Genomic DNA, 24,287 nt, shown 5'->3' with positions numbered 1-24,287 from the left:
TGGGGACCAAATCCATCATTCCCGAGTGGTCTGTCCCAACCCTGGCTCCCCCCATCCATCTCCTCACCACAGCTAGAGGGAAGAGGGTAGTACTGGGATGGAGGGGGGAGGATCCCACTCCAGGAAATGCTTGGCCCCACTGAAGTCCTCCCCAGTGTTTCCCCCATTACCTCCCAGCAGGCTCTCCCCACCCACAAAACCATTTGGTCAAATACCTTGGAACCCAACATATGATGGCAAAGCAGTGGATTCTGGCTGAAGGCTGCAGGGTGTGAAGACACCTGCCTAATACCCAACCCTCCCTCTTTGCCTCCCAGAAGCCCCAGGGTGGAGACCCCCAGAGACCCTCAAGAAAGCCATGGTGCAAAACTCTTCCCTGGGGGTCAGACCTAGGTTTGAGTTCCTGCTCACCCACTGGCTTGCTGTGTGACCTGGAGCCAGTGCCGCCCCTTCTCTGGACCTCACTCTTTCCATCTGTAACATGGGAGGGCTGAACTCAGCGGCTTTCAAACCTTTCATCATTGGAACAGTGAAGAGCATTGTGGGTTTGGTTTTATTTTTTTGTTTCCAAATTAAATCATACACTGAGCTCCAAGAGGAAAAAGAGATGAAATTGAGTGTTCTCTGGTTGAAATTGGTGACCCCAGAGCTCTATCTTTTTCAGCTCCCTCTGCCCACCCCCACCACTTACTAGTGGTCCCTCAGGACCACTTTCTAAAACCCTAAGGTTCCTAGAAAGATTTTGAAAACATAGGAATAGATATTTTTTCAATCATTCTATTATGAAACATTTCAAACCTACAGCAAAGTTGAAGGACATTTACAGTAGACCCTCAAATATCCACCATGTAGATTTTACCATTCATGTTTTACGGTAGTTCCCTTATCAAATAAGGGCAACCTCACAGCTCAGCAAGATGCCATGACTCAGAGAGGACTGTGCTGGCTGAAGGGGTGGTTCTGAGTCTTTCCCAGACCTCACAAGCTCCCAATGGCTGCTGTAACAAATAGACCCCAGCATCTTAGTGGCATACCTCAACAGAGGTTCATTTCTCGCCTAACAGTTCAGAGCCTGTGTTGTTGCTCAACAGGTGGGCAGCTTTCCTTCACAAGCGATTTAGGGATCCAGGTGCCTTTGGCCCTGCCCTGACCCGGAAAGGTTGTCTGCCTGCCTTAGGGCAGAAGAGAAAGCTTAGAGGAAAAGGCACATTCACATCTCACGTTATGCGTGCTCACATTTCATTGGCAGAAGCTACTGATTCAGTCACGCCTGGAAGAGTCATCCCAGCTACATGTGCTCACTGGGCTCTGTTTCCCAGCGTCATTTCACCCAGGGAAAGGGTTGTGAATTTCTGCAATGGGGTAGCTATCTTCACCATATACTGGGTGGCTGGAAGTTCCCCTCACTGTCCCCTCAGCCATCCTAAATCATCCTAGCCATCCCGTCTCCAGCTACCCCATGTGAGGCCAGCTCTCCAGGGGAGTTTAACCGTGCTCAGCAAATATGTATTGAGTTCCTATTGAATACCTGCGCTCTAGTAAAGTGACTTGCCTAAGGTCACACAGCTAGTGGTAGAACTGGGATTTGAACCCAAATATCAAGTTGGTTTTAGAAAAGGCAGAGGAACCAGAGATCAAATTGCCAACATCCCCTGGATCATGGAAAAAGCAAGAGAGCTCCAGAAAAACATCTATTTCTGCTTTATTGACTATGCCAAAGCCTTTGACTGTGTGGATGGATCACAATAAACTGTGGAAAATTCTGAGAGAGATGGGAATACCAGACCACCTGACCTGCCTCTTGAGAAATCTGTATGCAGGTCAGGAAGCAACAGTTAGACCTGGACATGGAACAACAGACTGGTTCCAAATAGGAAAAGGAGTACATCAAGGCTGTATATTGTCACCCTGCTTATTTAACTTCTATGCAGAGTACATCATGAGAAACGCTGGGCTGGAAGAAACACAAGCTGGAATCAAGATTGCCGGGGGAAATATCAATAACCTCAAATAATACAGATGACACCACCCTTAGGGCAGAAAGTGAGGAAGAACTAAAGAGCCTCTTGATGAAAGTGAAAGAGGAGAGTGAAAAAGTTGGCTTAAAGCTCAACATTCAGAAAACAAAGATCATGGCATCTGTTCCCATCACTTCATGGCAAATAGATGGGGAAACAGTGGAAACAGTGGCTGACTATTTTTCTGGGCTCCAAAATCACTGCAGTTGGTGATTGCAGTCATGAAATTAAAAGACACTTGCTCCTTGGAAGGAAAGTTATGACCAACCTAGAGAGCATATTAGAAAGCAGAGACATTACTTTGCCGACTAAGGTCTGTCTAGTCAAGGCTATGGTTTTTCCAGAAGTCATGTATGGACGTGAGAGTTGGACTATAAAGAAGGCTGAGCACCGAAGAATTGATGCTTTTGAGCTGTGGTGTTGGAGAAGACTCTTGAGAGTCCCTTGGACTGCAAGGAGATCCAACCAGTCCATCCTAAAGGAGATCTGTCCTGGGTGTTCATTGGAGGAACTGATGTTGAAGCTGAAACTCCAATACTTTGGCCATCTGATGAGAAGAGCTGACTGATTTGAAAAGACCCTGATGCTGGGAAAGATTGAGGACAGGAGGAGAAGGGGATGACAGAGGATGAGATGATTGGATGGCATCACTGACTCGATGGACATGGGTTTGGGTAGACTCCTGGAGTTAGTGATGGACAGGGAGGCCTGGCATGCTGTGGTTCACGGGGTCGCAAAGAGTCAGACACGACTGAGCGACTGAACTGAACTGATCACCTTTCTAGTTCCCTGCCCTTTCCTGCTCCATCAAGGTATACCCTGAAATCTGTGGTAGATGACCCTTATAAAAAATTTATTTTTTTGTGATACCCGGAAGCATATGGGATCTTAGTTCCCAGACCAGGGACTGAATCCACACCTACTGCATTGGAAAGCAGAGTCTTAACCACTGGACCACCAGGGACGTGCATGGAATCTGTGATAGAAGAGGAACACAGAGCATTAGCTTCCTGACGCAGGCCCTGAGCTAGGGGCTCCACACGTGTCCCCTGATTTCTTCTCTACACCCGTGAAGTTGGTGCTGTCATCCTTGTCATTTTAGAAAGCAGAAAACCGAGGCTCAGAGAGGCCAAGTGACTTTCCCAAGGCTGCACAGCCAGTTTAATCTCATATCCTGGTCTCTTTGACCCCATTAGGTCACGTCTTGATGTATGGGTGCTTTTGATGGCTAAACGTAGAGGCAGTGGGATTGTTCCTTGTCACAAGGACGGCTTAAAAGGCCAAGGAATACCTTCTCCTTTAAAGATGGCGTGAACATATTTTAAAGAGCGGAATGGCGTCACTGAGCAATAATGGTTTATAAACTGGCTGCAGAAAGCAGATCCCCTCCCCGCTGGATCCCAGCCAGAAAGAGCCTCGGGGCGAGGGCGGGGGCACCTTCCTGGAGCCTTCTGGGTCTAAGCCAGGGGCTGGAGCTGTGGGAGGGAGCCCAGGGCGACAAGGGCAGGAAGCAGGGACCCAGCCTATCGACGACCAGGGCCCAATCAATGCTATCTCCCCAGGCCATGCCTGGCCAGACATTGATTTCTGCTGCTGCTGTTAACTCCCTGTTTATGTAACGCCTGAACTTTGCACAACTGAACCGTTTCATGTGCAGAAGAGGGCCTGTTGCCATGAAAACCAGGCTGCACATGACAGCCGGGATGCAGCGGTATCCCTGTTTTATTGGCCTGCGCTGAATGTATTTTAACCTTGATAAGTCAATAACTTTTTGTACAAAAGGAAATCTGCCAGGCAGGCTGGGGAGGGCCTGCTGGCCTTTCCAGGCCAGAGGGGAGGTGAGGCAGACTGGGTTTAATCCCCTGGAATCACCCTGCTGCTCAGAGAACCAGGCCCAGCTGGCCAGAGAGGAGAGATGCTTTGTGGGGTGGGGGGAGTTGCTCGTGGAGGGGGGTGTCACTGGGACCACCCCCAGTTCCATTTACTGTTTCCGGTTTGTTAGGGCCTAAAGCTAAGTTATGCGACTTCCCTGGTGGTCCAGGGGCTAAGAATCCGCCTTCCAATGCAGGGGAAGTGGGTTTGATCCTTGGTGGGGGGACTAAGATCCCACAGGCGGTAGGGCAACTGAGTCTGTGAGTCACAACTAGAAAGAAGCCTTCAGGTCTCAACAGAAGATCCTGAGTGCTGCGGCTAAGACTTGGTGCGGCCAAAAAAAAATTTTTTTTTAAGCTAAGTCAGAAATCCTCTATGCAAAGAGACCTGCTGCTGCTCCTGCTGCTGCTAAGTTGCTTCAGTCGTGTCCGACTCTGTGCAACCCCATAGACGGCAGCCCACCAGGCTCCGCCGTGCCTGGGATTCTCCAGGCAAGGACACTGGAGTGGGTTGCCATTTCCTTCTCCAGTGCATGAAAGTGAAAAGTGAAAGTGAAGATGCTCAGTCGTATCTGACTCTTAGTGACCCCATGGACTGCAGCCTACCAGGCTTCTCCATCCATGGGATTTCCAGGCAAGAGTACTGGAGTGGGGTGCCATTGCCTTCTCCAGGCAAAGAGACCTACCAGGGATCAAAGCCTAGTTCCATTCACTAAAGAGCTCTGTGCCACCTTGAGCAAGGCCAGTTGACACAGTCCAGTCGGTCCTCTCTGTGGCCTGTTGCAAGGTTTATAGATCCTGTATGAGAAGCACCTGGGGAACTGCCTGGTCCATAGCAAGGCCTCACTAGATGGATGTAACTCTTATTGTCATTGCTGTATTTTACAGTAACAGTAGTTGATTATGCCTATAAAGAGCACATTAGGCTTTTGGAAATATTATACTGTACCAATTTTCTCATTGTAATCCTTGAGATAGGCAAGACTAAAGTAGATAGGGGCATCCCAAGTGACTCTGTAATAAGGAATCCGTCTGCCAGTGCAGGAGACCGTAGGAGACACGGGTTTGATCCCGGGATAAGGAAGATCCCCTGGAGAAGGGAATGGCAACCCACGCCAGTATTCTGGCCTGGAGAATCCCATGGACAGAGGAGCCTGGCAGGCTACAGGCCAAGGGGTTGCAAAGAGTGGGACACGACTGAGCACGCGGCAAGGTAGAGAGTCCCAGTTTTCAAATGAGGAAACTGCAGCCCTGGGAAGTTGGCTACCTTACCTAGGGGCTCACATGATAAAGTGGCAGTGCTGGTTGAAGGAACAAAGCCTCCTGACTGCCAGTCCAGGGCTCTTTCAAACTCCATGCAGGGGAACAGCCAACCCCGTCTCTGGTAGACGTCGCTAATCAATGGTATCACGGTAGCCTTGCCCTTCTCATCCGGAGTGAGGCCTCAGAATCCTCCTCAACACAAAGATGAGACTCATTTGGAACTCTATTCTCCCCAAACAATTTCAAGTCCCACCTATGGCCCAAATTTACTGTACGACTTTGGGTGAGGGCCTTCCCTGGGGCCCCCTGATCCCCAGTAGTGAAACAAAGGATGGGGGGCATTTTATGGTTCCCGGATTCTCCTAGGGGGTTTCCTGAGTGGAAGGGACCCCCACCACCTCCTATTTCCTATCCCAACCATCCAGGCCCCTAGAACCCTCTCCAGCTCTATCTACAAATATTGACAGAGGATCTGGTATGTGTCGGTGATTACTCAAGATGCTGGGGACACAGAAATGAAGATGATGACAGAGTCCCACGCCTCCCAAAGCTGACAGTCTAGCCAGGGAGACAGGAGATAAACAAGTCAACCCACAGAGCTCAGAGAGTGCTGTGGTAAGTATGGGGTCCATCCATCTAGTGAGGCCTTGCTATGGACCAATAGTGGTAAGAATGGGGAAGGGAAAAAGCAAAAGGGAGGTGCTCTGGGGAGAACTGCAGATGGGGTAGTCAGGGAGGGCTTCTCTGAGGAGGTGACATTTAAGCTGAGACCTAAAGTATGATAATGAGCCAGCCAGGTAAAAAGCAGAAGGAAGACTGGTCTGGGAACAGATCAGAGAGTGAACAGCTCGTGCAAAGGCAAACAGTTCGGCACCTTCAAGCAACCAAGAGGAGTCAAAAGTGGCTAGTGGGGTGTGAGGGTGGGGTGTGGTCAGGGATCTTGGCGAGCCAGTCCTGGAGGTGTCCTGGGCCTCCTCAGTCCCCCTCTGCTGGCCCCCTTTGCCCCATCCCCCTTGAGGCCTGGCCCAGAGACAGGTTCAGGTACTGGGGGCAGGGCTGAGTGAGTAACAAGGTTACACGTGCTTCTTCTTTCTCCTTTTCTCCAGAAGGAGCATAAAGAGCTCTTTCTTTTCTGCTTATTAATAGCTCTGATTAAATTATCTCTGAAAAACCTACGTGGCGTGCACCAATGGGGGCTCGACTCCCTCCAGGCTCTGGCCTAGATTACGGCAATGAGGGCAGGTGAGGCCACTGGGGGCTGGGGAGGCAGGCTGGGCCGGGCTGCTCCCCCTACCAGGATAAAGGCTCAGTCTCAGCCTCCTCGCCTCCCTCCCCTGCCCTAGCTCAGCCTCTGCGAGCCACCTCCACTCTGAGGACATTCACTTGGGACCCTGGACTTCGCAGTGGCCGTTCCCTTGGCCAAGAGAACCTGTCCCTCACCTGTGCCCTTGATGACCCCTGCTCAGTTTTCCCAGGACACCTGATCAGCCTTTTCACCATCACTAGCCCATCAGCTGGGTCAGGGGCCTGCTCTGTGTTTTTCCTTCTGTGTGACCCTGGGTGATAACTGCTAGTCACCTTGTCTGCCCCCTCAGGGAACCTGAGTTTCTCAAGGCCCGGGGCTGCGTCTGGGTTACTGCTGCATTCCCAGGGCCTCGCTCATGGCAGGTCCTTAGGCAATAATGAATGAATGGATGAGCAGAGTTAAAGCGGTGGGGGCGGGGGGGGGGCGGGGAATAATCAGGCCTCAGTGAGCATGGCATGATGAACCTTATCTGTATGGGAGGGTGGGCGCAAGGGTTCCAGGCTCCAGGTCCCTTGAGCAGTACCAAGGTGGCAATTAACCCCACTTCAGAGATGGGAAAGTAAAGGCACAGAGCAGGTGAGTCACAAGGCTGGTAACCTGAACAGTTAGAATTCAAACCCAGTCCATCTGACCACCCTTCTTCTTCCTCTCCCTGTTCCTCCTCTACAAGAAAGCAAAACACAAACCTGGGCTACATCTATATCCATCCATTGATTCAGAGATGAGTTGAACCTATATGGACTGCCGACTGTGTGCCAGGTCCATGCTGGAGATAAAGCAGTTTGAATGCAGCCCTGGCCCTCACAGAGCCTCAGGTTGGTGGGGAAGACTGACACACAAGTGGGTCTTTATGACACGGACTGAGTGCACCTATGAAAGGGGAAGTGCTCCAGCCTGGATGGCAGTACTCAGGGAAGGCTTCCTGGAGGAGGTGGTCAGCCACCTAGGCAGGAGGATGTTTTAGATGGAGGGGACAGCCTGGGCAAAGGCCTGGAGGCCAGAGACACAGCTGGGTGGCTATGCAGGTATTTTAGCAAGGCTGCGGTGTAGGGGCAGACAGTACAGTGAGGAATGAGGTGCTCTCTTATCTCCTTTCCCCTTTGAGGCCTCTTGGACCCCTGGCTGGAGCCAGCGCAATGTTCAGGGGCTGACTCGCCTGGTGATTCTATGGACCGTGGCAAATCCATCTTGACGCTGGCTCCATTCACATAATGTGGAGTTATTGGACACAACCAAGAGGAAGGAATGGCTGGGTCAGGACTGAGAGTTGGGAGGCTAGGGGGCAGTGGTAAGAGGGTCTGACCTCAGGGAGGTGGGCTGTGGGGAGTGGTGTGGGACGGTGCCACTCAGCCTGTATATGGGGTATAAGTGAGCATCTCTGGGGACATCCAGCTGCCTGGAGGGATAGAGGGATGCCTGAAAGATGAGATCCCTATATAGCTCCCGAGGCCTGAAGTCACACCATTTAGCACATCATCGACTCATAGACCTTCAGAGGTGCAGGGGCCTTTTGAGATCATCCAATCTCCTGGCTGCACTTTGGAGTCACGTGGGGGTCTTTGGAAACTACTTTGGAAGTGGGTGCCAGCTCCAGAGTCTGACTGGCAGGACTGAGCCCCACCTTCCATTTTACAGCAGAGGAAACTGAGCTCCAGAGAGGAGAAGAAACTTGCCCTCAAGGTCACACCCAGTCAGTCAGTGGCTGGGACAGAGCATAATAAATCAAGGTCAGGGGCTCTGCTGTTTGGGATCCCGATCTGTCATCTCCTGACCTTGTGCAAGTCACGTGGCCGTCCTTGGCCATAAGATGTGGATACTAACAGAATAGATCTTACAGGGTTGCAGTGAGTATAAAAGGACATAGAAATATGTGATATAAATAGCCCTGAGCATGTGCTTTGGCACATAGTAGGTATTAAGTCATGGTAACTTCCCATAGAAAAAAATCCCAAACTTTGCAAAGGCAGTGGTGTGGTCCCCCACCCTATTCTCCCTTTCTAGCCCTCTCTTCCCTGAGTTTTGATTGTCGCTGTCCCTTGCCCTGCACCTGACCTGGGTCCACCAAGCATTCTCCCCACCTTTCCACACCCAGTCCACCCAGCAGGTCTCCTGGGCAACCCACCCTGACGTCACTGGCAGCTCTGGCAGCTGGCCCAGGAGCTGAAGCAGCTGGTGGCCAGATCATGTTTCCAGGTGAACCCCCTCCCCCACTCCAGCTCCCCACCCCCCACCCTGGGGGGTGTGGGTGGGACAGCGGGGGAGAAATAGAGCAGGGCTTGGAGTCTAGGAGCTGCTGGCATGCATGGCGGGAGGCCTGAAACAGGGCCAGCATCTGTCCTAGATAAGGCGGCGGGTGGCCTACTTGAGCCAGTGCTGGAGCTCCCCGGTGGGCACCTCTCCCAGGCTCTGGGCAGGTGTGGATTGGCTCCTAGAAGTAGGCTAGGGCCCGGCTATAATCAGCTCATCCCATCAGGTATTTGCCAAGGTATCTGAGCCCTCTGCACCTGAATGACCACAGCTGGCATTTTTGAGCACTTAATGAATGTGTTTCGAGCCCCTTCCAGGCAATAACTCACTCTGCTCTTACACCAGCCTGTAAGGTCCTTGTGATGCACAGACAAGAAACTGAGGCACAGAACGAGGAAGATAAATTCCCAAGTCCATAGGCCAGAGCTAGAATCCCATCCAGGTGTTGTGGGACTGGGGGTGTGTGGGGTGGGAAGGTCACACAGACACAGCCTGAGTGTGGTGGGAGAAGTTCTGGCTCCTGCTTTGCATTTTTTTAAGGATCCTGAGAAGTTTCCTGGAAAGCAGGCTCCTCAACTTGCTGTGTGATGGACATATGACAACTGAGGGAAATGTCCCTCCCAGGGCTCAATTTCTCCAGCTGTAAAATGGGACTGCTAAATGGGCCAACCTGCAGGCAGGCTATCAGGCAGAAGCAATGAGAGCTTATTAAACTGCTTCGAAAGTAAAAGGCAAGGTGTGTAGTTTGATGGAATCAAAATTTGGACCTCAGGTGATACTGTGCCTGTTTCCCCATCTGTCCATTAAGTGTCAGGGAGGGGGTGCCAGGGCCTACTTCCTGCGCGCGTGGTGAGGATCTCCTGCCGTGAAACTTACAATAAGCTCAGCGCCGGGCCTGGTTATGGAGTTAGTGCTCCACACCTCTCAACTGGAATGCCAGAAGTCTGCCACTGCCAACAGCAAGAGCTGGGGCGAAAACACTCTGGAGTGTTACTTCACGTCTCTTGGCCTCAATTTCCTCTGTAAGTTGGGAGTATAGTGATAGTGCCTGCTATATCAGTTTCTTCATTTGTAAAATGGGGGTGATAATACCTATCTAATAGGGTTGTGGGTGAGGATTCCGTAAAGTACTTGGTTACATACATGTTAGCTTCTTTTATGTTTTTTTTCTTTTAAACAAGTTCTTCACTGGGGTGTCTCCCCAAATAAGTGAAACAATGGACACAACGCACCTAACTTGTGCTACCGAACAGTGAAGTCGCTCAGTCGTGTCCAACTCTTTGTGACCCCGTGGACTGTAGCCCACTAGGCTCCTCCGTCTATGGGATTCTCCAGGCAAGAATACTGGAGTGGGTTGCCATTTCCTTCTCCAGGGGATCTTCCCGACCCAGGGATCGAACCGAGGTCTCCCGAAATGCAGACGCTTCAACCTCTGAGCCACCAGGGAAGCCCAGGTGCTACCGAATAGGTGCTCAATAAAATGATACTGATTTTTCCACCCTTCCTGTTTCCCGACAAAGGGACTACAAGTACCAGCATGCCCTACGCCCCCAGTCGGGGCCCCTACGACTGGCACCGGCGCGCTGCAGGCCGGGAGTTGCAGTCCTCACGAGTCAGGCCCCGCCTCGCCCCTGCTTGGGGGAGGAGGTTGGAGAGCCGCCCTGCCGGCCTTTGAATTTTGCCGCGAAAAGCGCGCGTGGCGGCCCCCGGCCCCGCCCCCCGCAGGACGCGGCGCCGCGTCACCCTGGTAACCGCCTCTCGGCTGCCACTGATTGGACCAGGCTCCAGGGGGCGGGAGGGGGGCGAGACGCGGCGGCGGCTGCCGGCGCTAGCGCCTGTCAGTCGGGCCGGAGCGGAGCAGCGAGCAGGATAGCCGAGCCGGTGGCTCCGCTGAGAGGCTGCGCGCGGCACCCGGGGGAGGCGAAGAGCAGGGCACGCCGCTTGTGGGGCGCGGCGCGCGGCTCCTGGGCCCGAGGCGAGGCGAGGCGCCGGCGCGCGCCAGGCGGCTTAAGGCTGAGGCCCCGGGAGCTCCCGCGCGCCGCCGGGGGCCATGGGCGCGTGAGAGCCCGGCGCGCGCCGGTTCTGCTGCAGCTCCAGAGCTCGAACGCCCAGTGCACCATTCTCCGGGCCGTCCCCACATCCGCCCAGCGCCACCTGGACTGGTTATTTCTCGGCGCCGAGGCCCCCGGGGCTGCACCCGAGCCTCCACCGCCCGCTGCAGCCGCCGCGGCTGCTGTTGCTCTCCGGCTTCCCCTCCCCCAACACCCGGGGCTCCGAGCAGGAGGAGGAGGGGCCGGTGCGTTCTCGCCACCGCTCTTTGCAACCTGCGGGGGCCGGTGCATGCCCGGCGAGAAGCCGGGCCGCTGCAGGTGCGTGCAGCCTCGGAGGAGACGATCCCCCCACCCTCGGGCAAACCAGAGAGCTGCAAGCCACGGGCAGGCGGTCGAGCGAGAGGAAGCAACAAAGACAAGCTGCAGCTGGGGCCGGCTAGAGGGGCCGCGGCCGCCGGGCTCCTGGCGCGGGCGGAGAGGGCGCCCCGGGGAGCTGCAGCCCTGAGCAGGACCCCGAGGGGAGGCGCAGCGCCGCCCGCCGGACGCGGTGAGCACAGGCCCCGGCGAGGATGAGCCGCCTGAGCGCCGGAGCGGCCCGGTTGCCGGGCGGGCACGACCCCCGCTGAGCCGAAAGAACCCCCACCCCGGACTTCGGACGGCGCTGGCCGGAGCCTGGATCGACCTCACCGACAGCGTCCCTTCCCACCTGGAGAGAGCTATCGGCCCCCAAGGGGGGCTTCCTCAGGCATCCTCTGCCACCTCTGCATGGCTGCAACCCAGCGAGCGGAGAGTCGTCCCCGCTGAGACCTGGTGCCCTTCGACGGCCTGGCTGATTCGGTGAGTTCCGGGGGGCAGGCTTCTAGGGTGAAGCTGGGGACACTCTCGGGTGTCGGGGCAGCCGGATTGGAAATAAAGAGGCCCTGGGCTGTGGGGGATCCTGAAGCATCCTTGTCTGCCCCTTCCCCTCCCCCCGCCCCCTCCGCACACAACTTGTCTAGACCGGCCTGCCTGCCAGAGTGGACATCGGGGGCCGATTGTGAGGACTCCAGCAGGGCCCTGGGTGGGGCTTTTGCCGGAGAGGAAAGGTCACCCCATCCCTAAAGCCAACAAAGGTAGCAGCTCAGTCGTCTGAAAATTCCCCAGGAACTCCCGCGTCTTGGAGGGGTTAGGGCCGGCACTGGACATCTTGGGCTTCTCCCAAGTAGCCTCTGGAATCTTTCTTCAAGGGCCATCAGCCCAGAAGGGGACATGGAGTCCCAACCATGCCTGTGGACGTGTTGGCGATTGTGCCCTCTGAGGCTAGGCTGTAGCAGGGTTCACCTGGCCGCCTGAATTCCTACAAAGAACTCGCGGGGACGATCCGTTCCCCAATGGGGTCGCCTGTGACGTCACTGCCATACCTCTGACGTCACTGGGTTGCCGTGGCAACGCGACTTGTCTTGACCCAAGGCCGGAGGGGGCGGGGTTGTGGTAACTTGGGGCGAGGCTGGATGCCTTTGGGTCCTGGAGGGGATAAAAACAGACTTCCCCCAACTGCAACTGCAGTCCTCTGACCTAAATCCCCAGCACCCTGATGGGGTGGGGGAGGGAGGCAGTGCCAGCTGTCTGTCCCTATTAATGCCCCCCCCTTCCGCCAAAGACAGGTGTTTAGCTTTGCCGGTATACCCTGGCAGTGCCCCGGGGCACAGGACTCCCAAGCTGAGCAACTTTCTGCTTTCAAAAGGGATGCTTCAAAAGAGGAAAGCTTCCTGACACCAGGCTGAAGTTCCCAGGGTCCCCAGAGAGATGTGGGCTCCCAGCCTAAAATCAGACTGCTTCTGCCCAGAGAAACGGGTGGCCCCCCAACCCCCCAGCCAGGGAAGGAACAGAGGAGTTGCTGCTTGCTGCCCCTCCAGTCCAGAGGTTACCCCTGCTGCTCAACCCCAAGATGACAGGACCTTGGTTGAGCCTGAACTCCTGACTGCCCCACTCTCCTGTTGGAGTTTAAGTTGATTTGACAAGCACAGTGTGGTGCTCATTAAGTTGAATGGAGGGTAAGTAAGGCCCATCGGTGCCAAGGTCTGGATAAGCGTGCCCCTGCCAGGGGCCAGCTTGGACGGGGGGTCAGGCAGCAGCCTTCTCTTCCCTGCCACACCCCAGCCCTGGCCCTGTTCCTTGTGAAGGCCCAGAGCAGCATTTTGCTGCCGACTCTGATTCCCCTTCTAAGTTGCCTTCCAGCAATTGCTGCTGGTGTCAGATGTGGGTGAAACTGCTGTGATCACATTTCTAGGAAAAGGTTAGAGAACTGTGTCATTGTTTCAGGGGCGTTGAGTGGGGTGACAGCAGAGGGGGAGTGTGTGAGGTCATTATGAGAAGCCAGGCCCCCGTCTACGCAGCGAGCGCCCCCCCACCCCCAGCTGTGTTCTCCTACCAGGCTCTCTAGCTAGATTAACAAGTCGATAAATATCCGTGGATCTGCTTGGCCGGGTGGGGGGGGGGTGGCAGGGGGCCGCTTGGCAGGGAGATATTTTCAGCTGAAACGGTGTCGTTAAACACACAGGCTTCCAAGGACAGAGCAACGGCAGATGGGGGTAGAAGTGGGAGAGGTGGGCAGAAGGGCTGTTTGTGCCGCCTCTCGAAGCTTCCCAGTTTAGAAACAAACTCGGCGTGTGCGCCAGAGACCCACAAACACCAGCAGTTGGAGGTCTTCCGTGGAGTATTTACACTTCCACAGCCAAGGCGGAGGGAGCGGCTGTCAGAATTGGGCAATTCCTTCTGTTCCCTTCCCTGGGCTTGGCAACAACACCAGGCGACAAGCAGGAGGGAATGCCAGCTTACCCGGCGTCTCTCCCTGTGCCATGCATCTTACAGGATCTCAGTGACTCCTTACAGTAGCTCATGTGCCGTGCCATTTTACAGATGAGGAAACTGAGGCTCAAACAGAGGTGCTCAGCCAGGCAGCCACAGAGCTTTGGCTGTGAACTGCCTTGACTCCTGAGTCCCCAGGTCTTCCCACCCCACCCCACTGCCACCGCTCCCCGCTCCACCCCGTTCCATAGGTAGAGGGAAGCACCACCACTTGTTAGCCAAGGTCCCCCTATGAGTCAGGGGCCATCGCTATGGAGGGAGTCTGGCCTCGCCTATGTGTCTTCCCGCACTGAGACCTGGGGGCCCCCTTGGCTGGCCCGCAGCTGGTGGTGAAGACGGGATCCTGGTGCAGCAGTGACAGCTTTGGCCCCCCGCTCAGCCTGCGAGTCAGGAAGGCCCCTACACAGAGGTGCCATAGGACTCTCAGGGCGGAGACCGGCCAGGCAGGGGAGTGGGCCACGTAGCAGGCCTGAGTGCTGGGGTATGCTGGATGAGGGGACGAGGTGGCCCTGGGGGTAGGGGTGGGGGGTTGTCCCGGAGACTTAAGTGATAGGAGAGATTTAAGCAGGGCAGAGAATCCAGTGTGGGCTCCTCTGACTCGGACAGTGACCCTGGACATCCCTTCCAGTCCCGTGCAGGGAGGGGCAGAAACGTCTGAGCAGTCTCCTCTCTCAAGGTTAGCGTCCTACCTTCTCCCACCACCAACCCCCCCAGCCCCGCAGTAATCCTTATCACAGGCCTTAATTCCATATAAGCTCACCCACCTCCTATCCCTTCTGAGCTTCACAGTTGTGGACCGGGGCTGGACTAGTCTGGGTTTCTTAACACCCAGGGGCTCATGATTAAGAGCCCGCTTGTTGGCTGTGTGACCTTGGTGAGTAGCTTTGCCTCTCTGAGCCTCAGTCTCCTCGTCGGTAAGGAGGATAGCATCTGTGTTAAAGGATTCACTGAGGGCTGAGGACAGCGGATGGTGTATCACAAGCCTTCCATAAATACACATGCTCTTGGCCAGTGGTAGCCTTATCCGCAGAACCTGGGCCTTGAATGGCTCTTCCGGTCCCTTTTGGAGCCAAAGATCAAAGACCCGAGGGCAGGTCAGGGACCCTCATCGTTCTAGCCTGTGCTGGGTCTCCCGCTCGCCTTCCCAGGGCACCCCACGTGGTGAGCACACGTGGCTCGCATCTGAGTCCCAGGGGGGCCTGGGGCCTGACCAGGGGGTCCCCTTCCCCAATCTCCCTTCTGCTGCCTCCTTCCTCCAGCCCCTCGCCAACCGGGAGGAAGCGAGCAGAGCAGCTCATATTCATGAACCGTAATTCAATCAGGCGGAGATTCCTCTGGGCTCGGGGCGGGGGTGAGAACCGGGAGGCGCGCACAAAAGGGCCGCTTTATTACCTCCCGCGGGCCCGGAATTGCTGCTCTCCCCCAGCAGCGGCCGGAGCCGCCTTTATTGTGTTAACCCATTTGCGTGTCAAGAGCTATTGTGCGCTTTCTCTCCCGGTGCGGGGCGGGCTGTGCGCCGGCCGGTCACCTCCGTGGGCGCCGCCCACCGCCCTGATTGGTTGCTAAGTGATTTGCATCCAAGGTAATCACTTTTATCTCAGAAGGATGTCGACTATAATTATAAGCTACTGACATCTTTTGAAATCTGCCTAATAACTATTTTAGTCTTGCACGGGCTTGGGGGTTGGGAGGGGGTTTCTGGAGGGCGGAGGGAGTGGGGTGGGGGAGAGGAGGCTGGAAGCCCGATGGATTCCTCCCACCTGGACCGTTTGGTTCTTTAGTTGAGAAATATCTGAGTGTCTACTGCGTGCCTGGAACAAAAGGCGGGTTGTGGATATTGAGGAGTTGGGGGACGCATTCCTGGGGATGGAGTTAGTACCATTTCAGAGATGGAAAAAATAGAGGCCCTGGGGACTAACCACCTGCCCAGAATTATACATCCAGTAAGTGGTCAGGACCTAAGTCTCTCTGACCCTTAAATTCATGTGCTGGCCACTGAAGTGGGGTGTAGACAGACATAATAATAGTAATCATTCCTGTCTGGTACCTCCCAGGGTTTATGTCATAACCCTAAGACATGCAGGTGCTGTTACTACCCGCATTTTACCCAGGAGAAAACAGGGGCACAGAGAGGTTACATTACTGCCCAAGGTCACACAGCCAGGGAGGGGCAGAAGCAGGAAGTCAGTTAGCAAGCCAGAAGCAGGGGTGCAGCGTGGAGAATGGGCAAGTGCGGGTTCCTGCTCCCCTCTCCCCTACCCCTTTGTGGTTCCATTCAGTAAACAATGGGCATCAGCCTGGGTTGAGGGTACCCTGCCTGTCACTGTCTGAGTGGCAAAGCTCTAAGGAATCAGATGGCCCACAGCCTCCACGGGGCGTAAGATGAGTCTGCAACTGACTTGAATTCTGCACAGAGCCAGAGTAGGGCTGGAGGAGGGACACTGAGCAGGTGGGAAACTGAAGCTGGTCGTGGAGGGCTTTCTGATAGAGGGGGCCTTTGCTCTGGGCCCGGAGGACTGGCCAGATCTCCCCATTGGGGAGTGAATGGGGATGTCACTGGGAGGGAGTTGGAGAATGCAGGGGCATGACCAGAAGGGCAGGGAGAGCTTATAGGAGGGTGGAGGTTAAAAGGAGTTGGCCACAGGAGTGTGCAGGGCCTTGAGTGCTGAGCTAAGTACCTGGTTTGTCCAGAGGAGCAGCCAGAAGCCAGTGAAGGTGCCTGGTGGGGAGGGGTGCAGTGTGATCTGGGCGCCCTTAGGCCAGTCTGCCAGACTCGTTGGGCTTCGCAGACCAAGATGAACCCTGGCTCCATTTTCATTGGCTCTGTGTCCTCAGACAAGTCACCTTACCTCTCTGGGCCTCACTTGCCTCATCAAGGGCGTAATAGCAATTATTTCACCGGCTTGTGGGTGGGATGAGGTTGAATGTGTGGAAAGCTTGGGGGAAGCTCAGACTGAGCCTTTCAGAGCTAGGTGGGCTCAGGCCCAGGGCCCAGGCAGTCCTCCTGGCCCCACAACAAACCAGCATCCCGGCCACAGCAGCTGTTTGGGGCCCTGGGAGCCCCCGTCATTGTGCCGAGGGCACTGGGGACAAAGGCCCCAGGGGTCGGGGATGAGGCCAGGGCTGACTGTGAACAGGCTCCTGCGGATGGGGACTTAATGACTCAGGATTTAATGACCTAGAGTCTGTGGGGCGGGGCCTGCCTTGGAGGAGGAGGAGGAGGGAGGTCCAGCCACCAGCTGTCGGCTCCAGGATTCGCTGCCAAGGCAGGGGCAGCTGCCCCGCAGAGTCCAGTCCTGAGCTTGGCACGGGGAGAAGCCGAGGTGGCAGGGCCTCCTGGCCTGCAGTCCCCAGGCCTGAACTGGCGGCTCGGCTTTCCGCGTCAGCTCCCACATGACCTCAGTCTCCTCATCTGGCAGGTGGGCCAGAGGTCCACTTCGGAGGGCAGCTGTGCGGCTTGGCAGGAACCGACAGCAAGTAGGCAGTAAACAGGAACTGCTATTTTGGCTTTTTATTCATCCGTTCATTCAGGGAGATTCACTGCTCTGTGCTAGGCTCCCTGCCAGGAGCTGGGGATGCACAGATGAACAAGCCTAGTTGCCTTGAAAGGTGGTGAGGTCTCAGACACACACCATCCCAGTACGGTGGGTGGATCGCCATAATACAGGAATTCACAGGGTGCAGGCACCGTGCCAGGAGCGACAACAGAGAACAAGGCAGCTAGAGCCCCTGGCCTCTGGGGCCCTCAGCCTTCCAAAGCCCACTAGGAAATGAGAGCTGGAAATGACTACTTCCAGCTGGAGTAGCCAGGGAGGCTCCCTGGAGGAGGAGGCACTGTCTGTTGCTAGCTTCAGGGACTTCTGTCTAAACATTTCACTGTTTACGGGGATCATAGGACCCTGCTAGGTATCTGTTTGCCAGACAGAGCTTTCCGCTTTGGCATTTCAATCCTCTTGTGGTTCCGGGAAGGGTGTTTTGGTCCCAGGTGTGTAGGTGAATGCGCTGAGGCTCAGCAAGGTGAAGCAACAGCCTAGGGCCACGTGGCAGGTCAACAGACTCCCCTTCGTTATCCACACAAGCTTCGTTATTTGTATTGAGTCTGTCCTTGAGGGGGACTGCTCTGGATCTTCGTGGCTGTGTGCGGGCTTTCGCTAGTTGCGGCAAGCAGGGACTGCTCTTCGTTGTGGCGTGCAGGCTTTTCGCTGCGGTGGTTTCTCTTGTTGTGGAGCATGGGCTCTGCAGTGTGTGGGCTTCAGTAGTTGTGGCTTCTGGGCTGAGTTGCCTTGTGGCATGTGAAATCTTCCCGGACCAGGGATCGAACCTGTGTCCCCTGCATAGACTGGTGGATTCTTATCCACTGGACCACAAGGAAGTCAGGTCGGCACAAGCTTTTACTTGTCCTCTGCCTGTGAGGGCCTTGGGCTGAGTGGGACTGTCACGAGAAGGATCCTTGGGCAGAAACTGAGGAAACCCAGTTCCGGGCCAGCTGTTGCTTTTATGAGCTCACGACCTTGAGCAAGTGACCTTCCAGCCCAGCCTCAGCTGTGTCCTCTGTAAAATGTCAAGGATGGCAGATCCGTGGCAGGTCTGGCTTGCCTTGGACTGCTGTGCCCTTGGCAGACATCGCCAATCAATTGCTGCCCTCTTTCCCCCCACTGAGTTCTTCCCCTGACCTTGGGTTCTTGCCAAGGCTCAGGGCAGCCTGCACCAGTCAATCAGCAGGGGCCTATGAGCTGAATGAAGCCTGCTTGCCTGCCTGGCCTCTGTGAGCCTGAGGGATCCCTTCCACCCGTCTCTGCAGGGTTTAGAGGACCAGGGTATCAGAACGAGGGATTTCTGGGGAGTCCCGAGGATGTGGGTGGCTCTGCAACCCTGAGGACCGTGCAGGTGTGAGTCTGTCTCTCCAGCTCCCAGAGAGACCCGCGTCCCTGTCTGCACATCCCAGCACACGCTCAGCGTGGAGTGTTCGAGCAGATTCAGGATGCTTTCAGTCTGGATAATAATAATGGCATTTATTGAGCTCTTCCCGAGAGTCAGGTCCTTCCTGGGCATCCTCTCATTCATCATTCCTCAGAAGCACCCACAGCGTGCCTCTCAGCACTCTTAGGAAGAAATCTTAACCCATTTTAGACATGCGGAAACCGAGACGAGGAGCCGATAAGCAGGGTAGGGTTATGCACCTGCTGAATGGCTGAGCTGGCATCATCCTGATCCTGTGGAAGTCCACAGCCCAGTACAGACCAGGCAGCCTTCCTGGAGGAGGTGTCGTGAAAGGCCGGAGCCTTAAAGGTCAGTGGACTTCTGACCGGCAGAGGTGGGCCTTCTGGGCAAGAGAAGGGGTCTTTTTGGGTGGAGAGAATAGCATGAGAAGCAGCTCAGAGGCTACAGGCAGGAGTGTTTAGGTTGCGGGACTAGGGTATGGCTGGAGGTGGCTGGAATGTCAGTGGGGAGGGGGCCATGGTGACCTTGGCATTGAGACTTGGCCCTCCCATAGTCGAGAATGATGGCAACTCTGAGCAGAGGAAATGACCCAGTCCTAAGTGTATTTATTTAGCACCTCACCTCCTGGGTGAGGCCAGCTGGTGCTTGGGGCTACCTCTGGTCAGCTGAAAACTTTAGCCAAGAACCTTGCCTGGCACATAGTAGGGAGGCATCCAAGAAATGTGTGCTGAATGAATCAATGAATGAAAATGCTTGCCGGATGGAAACACTCCTAGCTAACTTCCCAGCTGCTAGGGGGAGAGAGGCCGAGTCCCCCTCTCCAGGAAAAGCTGAACATCAGGCCTGGGGGCAGGAATTGGGGGAGTGAGCCGGGCAGGTACCTGGGGTAGGGGCTTCCCTCCCTCCCCGACCCTGATCCCTGTCCCCAGAGCCTTCTTAGACCTTCCCGCCTGGCTCTCCACTCTCTTCACCGCCAGGCGGTCCGCTCTCTTCACCGCCAGGCATGGCTGGCAGCCTGGACCCAGCGCTTATGGGGGGATAAAAGATGAAGGTTCGTGACCATTTTTTAACTCAATAAAGGGAGAGACAAGCTGCAGGCTGCAGGCCGGAGATATAATTAGTTCGCAGCAGTGGCGCTTTCTTGATTTAGCTTCTAAGAGAACAAGACAAGGATGTTATACCCAATTAGCAGTAACATCCAGTCGGAGCCTCAATAGGTGAGATAACAAGCTATTTTTATGACTTTTCTTTTCCAGCTTGGAGGGGGTGAGGAGGGGGTGGAAACAGGGTATTGGGGCCTTACTTCTTTTCATCAGGGAACAATTATGAGTGAATGCAGGATTTCCCTAAGCCAAATGATGCATTTGTTAACCCAAATAAGCAGGCATGCCGGTGCGGCAGCTGGGACAGCAGGCTGGCATTCGGAGGCCGGGACTGGTGGGAGGGGTGCAGGCCCCTCACCCCCCTTGGCAGAGGCTTCACATGCAGTGAGCCCCTAGGTGTGTCAAGGGGGAGCCCAGGCCCTGGAGATGTTCTGAGTGCCTGCCTTGATTTTCCTGCCTGCTTCAAAGAGGCGCAAGAAGGCGGCACCAGGTCCCCTGGGGGTGAGGATGGAGCCGGGTCTGGTCCTTGGCAGCTCTTCCTGGCACCACTCGAGACCCTCTCTGCCAACTGGGCCAGAGGTCCTGGCTTCTCAGCCTTGAACCTGGCATTGCACTCCTCCTGCTAGACCTCCATTACGGCTTGCACTGCCCGACCACCCTCCCACCTGTCCTGGGTCCCAGCCCCAGTGTCTGGCAGGGTCTTGAGGGATAATTACCTGCACTGTCTCCATCCTCATTACCCCCGCAGCCGGGGCACCCAGCACTGGCCAAGTCTCTGCTGGGCAGGGAGGCCCTGCCAAGCCCCACCCTGGCTTCCTGGCCACACTCCGGCTCCTGGCGAGGGCTGGGGGATGCCCAGAGAGGGAGCTGGCATGGCCGTCTCAACAGCCCATCAGCTCGGGCCCCAAGCCCAGAGCAGGTTCCTGGGCCTCGGCGCTGTCTTGCAGGATGCGGCCCCACCTCTGCCCCAAGTCCCATCTCCCTGTCGTGTGGAGCCCCGCGCTCGTGGCTCACACGACTGACAAATCCAGCCATGCAAAGTGGGAGTTTAATTGCAAACAGTTTTTATGGATCATGGGCCCATCTGTGCCACCATATGCAAAAGGAGAGAAAAAAAAATTCCCCGTAAAAAAAAAAAAAGTGTTTCTCCCTGTCCCATCCCCCAAACAGACTCCCAAAGAAACAGTCGCCAGGGTTTTTCTGGCTGGAGGCAGGCATGGAGCTGGGACCCACCGTGGGGGCTTCCTTCACTGTGGGCCTGGCAAAGTCAGGGGGTGGAGTGGGGCAGGGGTGAGCTGAGCCCTGGGGCCTGACTGCTAAGAGGAGGCTGCAGTGTGGGGGGTCCTCAGTAAACTGCCAGAAGTTCCTGAACCCGTCGGGTTTTCTCTGGGCACTGGGCTTTTGCCTGTGCCATGGAGCTGTCCAAGTATCTACTGTTCTTTTTCCAGCCACCCCGAGGATGCTACTTGCCGAGCAGGACTTAGCACAGAGTGGGCCAGGCATAGTGTCGATATAAATGTGGGCCTGAGTGGGGTTCATGGATGAGGCACCTCCTCTTCCTTTTCTTGCCCAGGAGATACAGCCGCAGGAATTCATTTCCCCCAGGTCGCCCAGGCCTCAAAGACTTCCCCTCTTCCCAGTGGTCCTGGTTTCCTGGCCTCTTGCCCTGGTACCCAGCCTGCTGGGCAGATGAGGCCTCTGCAGGGGATCAGCAGACCTCAGGAAGGGCTGAGTGGGCTTGGTCGTCTGAGGGCATTCGCCTATGGGGCAGCCTGCCAGTGTCCTGTCGCTGCACCACCTCATCCCAGCTGGGGGACATCAGATTGTTTCTTCCTCTCTGTGCCTCAGTTTTTCCGTCTGTAAAATGGGGGTAAGAAATGGATGCGATACTGCATATGAAAAGCCTCTATATCTGTCATATCTCTTGACTCAGGGAGGGTCTTTGTTCACTGATGTATTCCCAAGTTCCTAAGCAGGACACTCGACATTTAGCCAGTGAGTGAATGAGTCAGTGAATAAATGAACGCGTGTGTGAGCAAGATATTTGGAAGACTCTCTGGGGGAGGGAATGAAACACAGGCTCCCGGCCTGCCAGAAACTTAGGGTTTTTACACCCTTTTTATTGGCGTCCAGAAACCACTCTGCAAACTGTGGGGGTGATGAGCTCCATTCTACTGATGGGGAAAACTGAGGCTCAGAGAGAGCCAGGGACTCTCCCAAGGTCATGCAGCTGAAAAGAGGCCTGAGGGGGTACCAGAACCTCATCTGGCCATGGCTCTGACTCTCACATTGTGGGTGAGGACGGTTAAGCCCAAGGTGGGCTAGGAGTTCAGCCAAGGTCCCACAGCAAACAGCAGGCAGTGTTTGTGGGGTCCTTCCTAGTCCCTTGTAAGCTGAGGCAACTCAGCCTCAGAGCTAGGGGAGCTCTCGTGCTCCTCCCTCCTCCCCTGCCTGCCCCCATCACCCGGGTCTGCCCCAGGGTCCCTGTGCGTGTGGGTTTCCCCATCACCTTCATAAACTGGCAGCTCCAGGCCTCATGCTAGGGCGCTGATGCCCAAGGCCCCATGCTTGGTGCAGCCCTCCTGCAACAGGTGGTGGGGAAAGTGGGACCTCCTGGGCAAGCATGGATCAGCCAGGCCCCTGGCAGGAGCCCAGGCCAGACACCAGGCAGCCCAGTCCCCGCCCAGCAGTGATCACCAGCTCCCGTTGTAATCATTAAAACTATTAGAAGGAAACGTTCGCTTGAAGCAAATGTCAGGCGCCGAGTTGTGCTTTGTAAACGCTCACAATTAATGCCAATCAGGCCCGGAAAAAAGCCGGCCCGGAATCCTGTCTGTTTCGTCTCATTTGTCAGCTGGTGCCGCTCCGTGTTGCACATTTTCATACAATTGCTATAAACATAAAAGGGAAACTCCACAGTGTTCCCGGCGCCCGGCTGGTGCGCGCCGGCTTAGTTACTCGGGACTCTGCTGTTCACTTGGCTGCCCCACGCTGGTGGGGGAGGAGGGGGACCTTCGTGCGGTAGGGTGAGGGCTCCTGGGGGTCAGCCAGGGAGATGGGTTGGGCTCCAGGCCCGGGTCTCCGGCCCTGCCCTCCACAGGCGGAGAATGACTGTGAAGCAAGAAAAAGAAGAAGAAAAAAGCCTGCTAAAATAGATGTGCAAGGTCCTCAAGGAGAAAAGAGGGGCTCAGTGCTCACCCAACTTTAGCTGGGAGCCCCAGTTCCACCTCCTAGGATGATGCGTCAGGTATAAGGTTCATTGCCCACCCGCAGCATGCCAGGCCCTGAGCCACTTGCCAACTGGGCTTCAGTTTCCCTACCTGATTTGGGAGTCATAGCCCAGTAGGTCAGGATTTCCAGCGTGCTGGGGCCGGGCTCTGGGCTGTAGGCATGAAGCAGGCTCTTTTGAGGGGGTTGGGATGGGCCACTCTGAGTCTCAGTTGCGGCATTGTGGCATCTTTAGTTGCGGTATATGGGATTTTGTTCCCCGACCAGGGATTGAACCCGAGCCCCCTGCTTTGGGAGCACAGAGTTTTAGCCACTGGCCCACCAGGGAAGTCCCAAAGCAGGCTTTTTCTCATTTAGTAGTAGTTGTTCAGTCGTTAGGTCCTGTCCAGCTCTTTGTGACCCCAGGGACCGCAGCACGCCAGGCTTCCCTGTCTTTCACTATCTTTCACAGTTTACTCAAACTCATGTCCATTGAGTCGATGACATCATCACAGGAACCTCTTGAGGGCAGGCAGCTCTTAGCAACAGGGAGCATGAGGCTCAGAGTCTCGCAGCCAGGATTGCTGGACCTGGGTCGCTGGCGTCTGGAGCCCAGCCTGGTATGCCCTTCCAGAATAGCTGGAGGGTCGAAAAGAGATGATGGAACTAAAAGTCCCAGCACACAGTAGGTGTTTTCATAAGCAGTGGCTGCTGTTATCCTGCTGCCTGCAGATGGGCCAGAGGCAGTCCGCGGCTCTGGCCGGGGCCTGCGGGTGAGCACCAACATGTGTGGACCTTGCTGGGAGGAGAGTAAAGAAGGGGAATGGTCTGTGTGGGGGGAAGCTGCCTGCTCCCCCCACCCCTAATTGCTCTAATCTGCCTCTGAGGTGCTGGGTGCACGCCAGGCTCGCATACCTAACCAAACCCTCCACCCCTAGGAAGGTGGGTGGGTTGTCGTCATTGACCCCATTGTACAGATGAGAAAACCGAGGACCAAACTGATCTAGGGCTGCAGAGCGAGAAGATAGGGAAGCTGGAGCCAGATTCAGGTTCGGTTGCTCCAAAGCCATTTTCCTCTTGTTTAGCCCCCTCCTCATTGTGGCCTGGATGGAGGCCTGGCCAGCTCTACGAATCCACCCTTTTGATTTGTCTGTGGATGGGGTCTTCTGAGGCCAGGCTGGCTTGGCAGGGACACGCCGGCCTTTGTGTCCGGCTCAGGCCAGGCAGAGCAGCCAGGGGAGTGGGGCGAGGGCGGTGCAGCCCAGCCGGCCAGGGACAAACGTTCAGAGCAGGAATAGAGGCCCCTTTGTGTGGAGCTCAGTGGGGGAAGGGGTGCTGCCAGCTGCCACCCTGTGTGACCCGGGAGGCCTGAGCCCTCCACAGGGGCCTTGCAGCCACCCCCAGCGGACTGGCCGGGGAGCCTGCCACCTCCT

General features: G+C 55.7%; 1 protein-coding gene across 1 annotated transcript in view; it reads left to right on the top strand.

Moving 5' to 3' along the window:
- The first annotated feature begins 10,812 nt into the window (after positions 1-10,812).
- Positions 10,813-24,287, top strand: part of FAM222A (family with sequence similarity 222 member A) — a 59,413-nt gene continuing 45,938 nt past the window's right edge. Inside the window, exon 1 of the mRNA XM_052654693.1 lies at positions 10,813-11,593. The gene's annotated coding sequence lies outside the window, so the exon portion shown is untranslated. The remainder of the gene's footprint in view (positions 11,594-24,287) is intronic.

This window comes from Budorcas taxicolor, chromosome 17 (assembly GCF_023091745.1).
Source record: "Budorcas taxicolor isolate Tak-1 chromosome 17, Takin1.1, whole genome shotgun sequence".
Taxonomy (NCBI): domain Eukaryota; kingdom Metazoa; phylum Chordata; class Mammalia; order Artiodactyla; family Bovidae; genus Budorcas; species Budorcas taxicolor.
Note: the sequence above shows the minus strand (reverse complement) of the source record. Positions and strands in the feature narration are given on the sequence as shown.